This window comes from Mustelus asterias, chromosome 7, assembly GCF_964213995.1.
Source record: "Mustelus asterias chromosome 7, sMusAst1.hap1.1, whole genome shotgun sequence".
Classification (NCBI taxonomy): domain Eukaryota; kingdom Metazoa; phylum Chordata; class Chondrichthyes; order Carcharhiniformes; family Triakidae; genus Mustelus; species Mustelus asterias.
In genome coordinates this window covers 124,429,688-124,438,512 of record NC_135807.1, presented here as the reverse complement: position 1 = coordinate 124,438,512, position 8,825 = coordinate 124,429,688, and positions in this window count along the sequence as shown.

The following is an 8,825-nucleotide window of genomic DNA, read 5'->3' as shown; positions in this document are numbered from 1 at the left end:
CAGTTGTTTGGGTTTAATCTCAGTTGTTTGGGTTTAATCTCAGTTGTTTGGGTTTAATCTCAGTTGTTTGGGTTTAATCTCTGTTGTTTGGGTTTAATCTCTGTTGTTTGGGTTTAATCTCTGTTGTTTGGGTTTAATCTCTGTTGTTTGGGTTTCATCTGTCGCCGCTCTGTGTTCCTGCTTTTTAAACTGTCACCGCTCTGTGTTCCTGCTTTTTAAACTTCTTTCCCAGTGCACTCTGAGGAAGGGGAAAAAGGGTTCAGTGTTCCATTGGAACAATTCTTTTTCTTTGTAGCAGTAAGTTATATGGAGGGGATGGAAGTGAAGGCAGCGCAATGTACCTCCTGCAGAATGTTTGAGGTGAGGGACACCGTCAGTGTCCCTGCTGATTACACCTGTGGGAGGTGCACCCATCTGCAGCTCCTCCAAGACCGCGTTAGGGAGCTGGAGTTGGATGAGCTTAGGGTCATCAGGGAGGCAGAGAGGGCCATAGACACAAGCTTCAGGGATATAGTTGCTCCAGGGAATGAAAATAGATGGGTGACAGTGAGAGGGGCTGGGAGGAAGCAGTCGGTGCGGGGATCCCCTGTGGTCGTTCCCCTTAGCAACAAGTATTCCACTTTGGATACAGGTGAGGGGGGTGACCTACCAGTGGTAAGCCGCAGTGACCAGATCGCCAGCGCTGAGTCCGTCCCTGTGGCTCAGAAGGGAAAGGGGGAGAGCAGTAGAGCTATAGTTATTGGGGACTCGTTTGTTAGAGGGATAGATAGGAGGTTCTGTGGCAACAAGAGAGACTCACGGATGGTATGTTGCCTCCAGGATGCCAGGGTCCGTGACATCTCCGACCGTGTCTTCAGGATTCTAAAGGGGGAGGGGGAAGAGTCACAAGTCGTGGTGCACATCGGCACCAAAGACATAGGTAAGAGAGGGGACGGGGATTTAAAACAGGAATTCAGGGAGCTAGGGTGGAAGCTGAGAGCCAGGACAAAACAGGTTGTCATCTCTGGTATGTTGGCGGTGCCACGGGATAGCGAGTTGAGGAACAGGGAGAGAGTGCAGTTAAACACATGGATGCAGGGATGGTGTAGGAGGGAGGGTTTCAGCTATGTGGATAATTGGAACACTTTCTGGGGAAGGTGGGACCTATACCAACAGGACGGGGTGCACTTGAACCACTTTCTGGGGAAGGTGGGACCTGTACCAAAAGGACGGGGTGCACCTGAACCAGAAGGGCACCAATATCCTGGGAGGGAAATTTGCTACAGCTCTTCGGGGGGGGGGGGGGTTTAAACTAATTTGTCAGGGGGATGGGAAAAGGAGTTGTCGTCCGGGACTAGGAAGGGTATCATGGTCAAAGGTGGGTACCAGCAGACAAGAAGGTGGGTTGAAGTGTGTCTACTTCAATGCAAGGAGAATCCGAAATAAGGTAGGTGAACCTGGGGCGTGGATTGGCACTTGGGACTACGATGTTGTGGCCATAACGGAGACATGGATAGAACAAGGACAGGAATGGTTGTTGGAAGTTCCGGGGTATAGATGTTTCAGTAAGTGTAGAGTAGCTGGTAAAAGAGGTGGAGGAGTGGCATTGTTAACCAAGGAGAGTGTAACGGCTGCAGAAAGGCATTTCGAAGGGGATCTGCCTACAGAGGTAATATGGGCTGAGGTTAGGAATAGGAAAGGAGCGGTCACGTTGTTAGGAGTTTACTATAGGCCCCCAAATAGTAATAGAGATGTGGAGCAAGAAATTGCTAAGCAGATTATGGATAGGTGTGGGGGTCACAGGGTAGTTGTCATGGGGGACTTTAACTTTCCAAATATTGATTGGAGCCTTTATAGGTCGAATAGTTTGGATGGGGCAGTTTTTGTGCAGTGTGTGCAGGAGGGGTTCCTGACACAATATGTGGATAAGCCGACAAGAGGTGGGGCCACATTGGATTTGGTAATGGGAAATGAACCGGGCCAAGTGTTGGATTTGGTTGTGGGAGAGCACTTTGGAGATAGTGACCACAATTCGGTGTCTTTTGTTATTGCAAAGGAGAGGGAGAGGGCCATGTGGCAGGGCATAGTTTACAATTGGGGGAGAGGTAATTATGATGCAATCAGGCGGGAATTAGGAAGCATAGGATGGGAACAAAAATTGTCAGGCAAAGGCACTAATGAAAAGTGGAACTTTCCTTGATAGGTATGTCCCTGCCAGGCAGTGAGGAAATGGCCGAGTGAGAGAACCATGGTTCACAAGAGGTGGAATGTCTTGTCAAGAGGAAGAAGGAAGCATATGTAAGGTTGAGAAAACAAGGTTCAGTTGGCTCGATGGAGGGTTACAAGTTAGCAAGAAATGAGCTGAAAAAGGGGCTTAGGAGAGCTAGGAGGGGGCATGAGAAATCCTTGGCGGGTCGGATCAAGGAAAACCCCAAGGCTTTTTACTCATGTGAGGAATAAAAGAATGACCAGGGTGAGGTTGGGGCCGGTCAAGGACGGCAGTGGGAATTTGTGCATGGAGTCAGAAGAGATAGGAGAGGTGATGAATGAATACTTTTCTTCGGTGTTCACCAAGGAGAGGGGCCATGTTTTTGAGGAAGAGAGGGTGTCACAGGCTGATAGGCTGGAGGAAGTAGATGTTCGGAGGGAAGATGTACTAGCAATTTTGAATAAACTGAAAGTTGATAAGTCCCCTGGGCCTGATGAAATATATCCTAGGATTCTTTGGGAGGCAAGGGATGAGATAGCAGAGCCTTTGGCATTGATCTTTGCGTCCTCACTGTCCACGGGGATGGTGCCAGAGGACTGGAGAGTGGCGAATGTGGTTCCTCTGTTTAAGAAAGGGAATAGAAATAACCCTGGTAATTATAGGCCGGTTAGTCTTACTTTGGTGGTCGGTAAGTTGATGGAAAAGGTCCTTGGGGATAGGATTTACGACCATTTAGAAAGATGCAGCTTAATCCGGGATAGTCAGCACGGATTTGTGAAGGGCAAATCTTGCCTCACAAATTTGATAGAATCTTTTGAGGAGGTAACTAAGTGTGTAGATGAAGGTAGTGCAGTTGATGTCATATACATGGATTTTAGTAAGGCGTTTGATAAAGTCCCCCATGGTCGGCTTATGAAGAAAGTAAGGATGTGTGGGATAGAGGGAAGTTTGGCCGATTGGATAGGTAACTGGCTATCTAACAGAAGACAGAGGGTGGAGGTGGATTGAAAATTTTCGGACTGGAAACCGGTTACCAGCGGAGTGCCACAGGGATCAGTGCTTGGTCCTCTGCTATTTGTAATTTTTATAAATGACTTGGAGGAGGGGGCTGAAGGGTGGATCAGTAAATTTGCTGATGACACCAAGATTGGAGTAGTGGATGAGGTGGAGGGCTGTTGTAGGCTGCAAAGAGATATAGATAGGATGCAGAGCTGGGCTGAAAAATGGCAAATGGAGTTTAACCCTGACAAATTCGAGGTGATTCATTTTGGTAGGACAAATTTAAATGTGGATTACAGGGTCAAAGGTAGGGTTCTGAAGAATGTGGAGGAACAGAGATCTTGGGGTTCATATCCATAGATCTCTGAAGGTTGCCACTCAAGTGGATAGAGCCGTGAAAAAGGCCTATAGTGTGTTGGCGTTCATTAACAGGGGGTTTGAGTTTAAGAGCCGTGGGGTTATGCTGCAACTGTACAGGACCTTGGTGAGACCATATTTGGAATATTGTGTGCAGTTCTGGTCACCTCACTATAAGAAGGATGTGGAGACACTGGAAAGAGTGCAAAGGAGATTTACCAGGATGCTGCCTGGTTTGGAGGGTAGGTCTTATGAGGAAAGGTTGAGGGAACTTGGGCTTTTATCTTTGGAGTGAAGGAGGTTGAGAGGAGATTTGATAGAGGTTTATAAGATGATGAGGGGGATAGATAGAGTGAACGTTCAAAGACTATTTCCTCGGGTGAATGGAGTGGTAACTAGGGGGCATAACTATAGGGTTCACGGTGGGAGATATAGGAAGGGTGTCCGAGGTAGGTTCTTTACTCAGAGAGTGGTTGGGGTGTGGAATGGACTGCCTGCAGTGATAGTGGAGTCAGAAACTTTCGGAACATTTAAGAAGCTATTGGATAGGCACATGGAGTACTTCGGGATGATAGGGAGGAAATAGCTTGATCTGGGTTTCAGACAAAGCTCGGCACAACAACGTGGGCCAAAGGGCCTGTTCTGTGCTGTACTGTTCTATGAAAGTATAGTTAGGGAAAATATGGTTTTGGAAAAGATTGTGGTCTGTATAATGCATCTTGATTTCAGCAGTGACTTGTGGCAATGCCTCAGCCAGTCTGGGTTGACTTGCCAGCCATTTGGCACCCTTTTCTCCTGCAATACAAAACCATATTTTCCTTAACTATACTTTCCTCCTACATTCTCCCATACCATTTTATTGGTAGGGTTCAGCATTCCCCAACATTTTTGGTTTCCACGGAAAGGCATTCTTCATGCAATAAGGCCCAACCGCCGACCCTGTCTCTGACATGTAGTTGATAGATTTGCTCCCATTTGTAAGATTTTCCTTACACACCTTAATGTGCTCCATCCAACGCTTCAATTCACTTTTAGTATGGAGCAGTTAAACTGGCTCCTTTGGCTAGATAAGATATCTAATGGTTTCTCCACTAGTCTAAGGTGAGCCTACCTTCACCAGACAATATACAGATTAGGAGTTGTGTACCTCCATATGCTAGAAGATTGGTGTCATTAGAAATCTTGAAAGTAGAACCCTCGCCATTTGCTTGCCTTGCAAGCTTGATGAAGAAATAGAGCACATCAAAGCTATCTTCCAGGACAATAGCTATTGTAGTGGGAGACTTCAATTTCCCTGGTATAGACTGGAAATCACTGAGGGCAGGGACTCTGGATGGGGAGGAATTTGTAAAATGTGTACAGGAGGGTTCGTTGGAACAATATGTAGACAGCCCGACTAGAGAGGGGGCTATACTGGACCTGGTACTGGGGAATGAGCCCGGTCAGGTCTTCAAAGTTTTGGTAGGGGAACATGTGGCAAATAGTGACCACAATTCTGTTAGCTTTAGGATAGTGATGGAAAAGGATGAGTGGTGTCCCAAGGGTAAGGTGTTGGATTGGGGGAAGGCTAACTTTATTGGGATCAGGCAGAAATTGGCAGCTCTTGATTGGGAGAGGCTGTTTGAGGGTAAATCCACATCTGGTATGTGGCAGTCTTTTAAGGAACGGTTGTTAGGGCTACAGGACAAGCATGTGCCTGTAAAAAAGGATAGGAAGGGTAGGATTAGAGAACCGTGGATAACCAGGGAAATTGAGGGACTGGTCAAAAAGAAAAGAGAGGCGTATGTTAGGTCCAAGCAGCTAAAAACGGAGGGAGCTCTGGAGGAGTACAAAGAAAGTAGGAAAGTACTCAAACGGGGAATTAGAAGAGCAAAAAGGGGTCACGAAATGTTCTTGGCAGACAGGATTAAGGAGAATCCCAAGGCATTTTATTCATACGTTAGGAACAAAAGGGTTGTTAGGGAAAAAATCGGACCTCTCAGGGACAAAAGTGGGGACTTATGCTTGGAGCCCAAAGAAGTAGGGGAGATCCTAAATGAATACTTTGCGTCGGTATTCACAAAGGAGAGGGATGTGTTGACTGGGAGTGTCTCTGAGGGGAGTGTTGAACCGTTGGAGAAAATCTCCATTACAAAGGAGGAAGTGTTAGGTTTGTTAGAGAATATAAAGGCTGACAAATCCCCAGGGCCTGATGGAATCTATCCAAGGCTGCTCAGGGAGACGAGAGGTGAAATCGTTGGGCCTCTGACGCAAATCTTTGTCTCATCACTGGACGCAGGTGAGGTCCCAGAGGATTGGAGGATAGCCAATGTGGTCCTGTTATTTAAGAAGGGTAGGAAGGATAACCCGGGTAATTATAGGCCGGTGAGCTTGACGTCCGTGGTGGGGAAGTTGTTGGAGAAGATTCTTAGAGATAGGATGTATGCGCATTTAGAAAGGATAGTCAGCATGGTTTTGTGAGAGGGAGGTCATGCCTCACTAACCTTGAAGAAGTGACCAAAATGGTTGACGAAGGAAGGGCCGTGGATGTTGTCTATATGGACTTTAGTAAAGAGTTTGACAAAGTCCCTCATGGTAGGCTAGTGAAAAAGGTTGGATCCCATGGGATAAAGGGGGAGGTGGCTAGATGGGTGGAGAACTGGCTTGGTCATAGAAGACAGAGGGTGGTAGTGGAAGGGTCTTTTTCCGGCTGGAGGCCTGTGACTAGTGGTGTACCGCAGGGATCTGTATTGGGACCTCTGCTGTTTGTGATTTATATAAAATGATCTGGAAGAAGGAGTAACTGGGGTGATCAGTAAGTTTGCGGACGACACAAAACTGGCAGGACTTGCAGATAGTGAGGAACATTGTCAGAGGCTACAGAAGGATATAGATAGGCTGGAAATTTGGGCAAGGAAATGGCAGATGGAGTTCAATCCTGATAAATGCGAAGTGATGCATTTTGGTGGGAATAATGTAGGGAGGAGCTACACGATAAATGGAAGAACCATAACGGGTGTAGAGACGCAGAGGGACCTGGGTGTGCAAGTCCACAGATCTTTGAAGGTGACGTCACAGGTGGAGAAGGTGGTGAAGAAGGCATATGGCATGCTTGCCTTTATAGGACGGGGCATAGAGTATAAAAGTTGGGGTCTGATGTTGCAGATGTATAGAACGTTGGTTCGGCTGCATTTGGAATACTGCGTCCAGTTCTGGTCGCCACACTACCAGAAGGACGTGGAGGCTTTGGAGAGAGTACAGAGGAGGTTTACCAGGATGTTGCCTGGTATGGAGGGGCTTGGTTATGAGGAGAGATTGGGGAAACTGGGGTTGTTCTCCTTGGAAAGACGGAGGATGAGGGGAGACTTAATAGAGGTGTATAAAATTATGAAAGGCATAGATAGGGTGAACGGTGGGAAGCTTTTCCCCGGGTCGGTGGTGACGTTCACGAGGGGTCATAGGTTCAAGGTGAAGGGGGGGAGGTTTAACACAGATATCAGAAGGACATATTTTACAGAGGGTCGTGGGGGCCTGGAATGTGTTGCCGGGCAAGGTGGTGGAGGCGGACACACTGGGAACGTTTAAGACTTATCTAGACAGCTATATGAACGGAGTGGGAATGGAGGGATACAAAAGAGTGGTTTAGTTTGGACCAGGGAGCGGCGCGGGCTAATTGTTCTTTGTTTCTCGTTTCAAGGCTTCATTCTATGATCAACTTGCTGGTGCCAGTACAGAGCGAGACTGCGGATAGTTGGGAACCTGTCTCGGGGGCAGGGAATTCATATGGTGTTCGTGGAAGTGGAAATGAATAGGGTTGGGAAGCATTTTCCGATCAGGGCCAGTGTGATCTCCTGGACTCGTTTCGATCGCCTCAGGGGGTCAGAGAGGAATTTCCCAAATTTTTTTCCCCCCATATTGGCCCTGGGGTTTTCGCCTCTCCCTGGAGATCACATGGTCTGGAATGGGGGGGGGTGGGGGTGAGCTAATAGGTTGTGATGAACAAAGCATCGTAGCTGTGAGGGACAGCTCGGTGGATAGGATATTAGTATGTAGATAGGCTGGAAAATTGGGTGGGGATCCTGGATTCAGGATTCAATCCTGGACCGGGGAGCGGCGTGGGCTTGGAGGGCCGAAGGGCCTGTTCCTGTGCTGTATTGTTCTTTGTTCTATCCTGATCAAATCATTGTTTGCCTTGTAATCACACAATTCATAAATGGGCCAAACGCTGTCACTTTTGGAACTGAAAAGTGTCTGGTCACCTCATTACTCTGGAAAGGCAAAGTAACTCAAAAGTTTAAACAGCAGGTTAAACAAACCGTTTCTTGTAACCACGCAGTAGCCTCATGAGCAGTATTTTCCATTGGATGCTGCTGTTGGTCCAAAAAGGTGTTCTCTTATCACACAATTGAGCAACATTGTATGAATTTCAGTGCCAGTGTAATGCCAGGTACACAGGCTGTGTCCCAACTATTGACTGATCGAACCAAGCAACATGTTTTCTCCAGCTGTCAATAATAGGCAGAGTAAAGACTGTACTCAAGCCTGCACTCACTAAACCCAAAAGAAAACGTCTAGTTAGATATGATTCCACAATTGGGTAGCATGTACTGAACAATCCTGAGATTGCTGAAAGCTACGCTATCAATTTATGATCAGTTGAGCTTGTAACATGCCTCATTTACCCTTGCTAGTAGTAGTATACATTCATACATACGAACTTCTTCACTGCAAACAAATGGCATATGTTCTAGCCTTATACCTTATTTGAATTAACAGAGATCTTGGGGAGCTTATTTCCCATTGCTTTCTCTATGGCAACACTTTGGCCATTCCAAGTTGACTTGCCAACTAATTAACACCCTTTTTCTCCTGTGGTGTTATCAGCATTTGAAATTTGACATTCTTGTGTTTGTCCTGATGAGCATAAGATGAAAAGCTTCAGCAATATATATCTCTTTTCAGCAATATTCAAGTTCTGTACTACCAAGCAATTGAAACATTTTCCATGAAGTGAAAAATTAGTTTGGTGAAAAGTATCATGTGAGATTGGTTAAAGGCATTCCCCAAGCTATCTTGAATTAAATTAGGATAACCAAACTCTCTTTTGGATACATGTTGAAGTGCACTGTTACCTAAAAGAAATACAGCAATGCAATTAAAAGATTTTGCACTCAATTTTGATGACCAGCCAAGTTCAAATGGTAGCATTCTCACCTTCAGTCCAAAGATTGTAGGCACACGACAAGGTTTCAATGCTATCTGGCCGACAATCCAGGAGAAATAAGGAGACACTGTCCTTAGA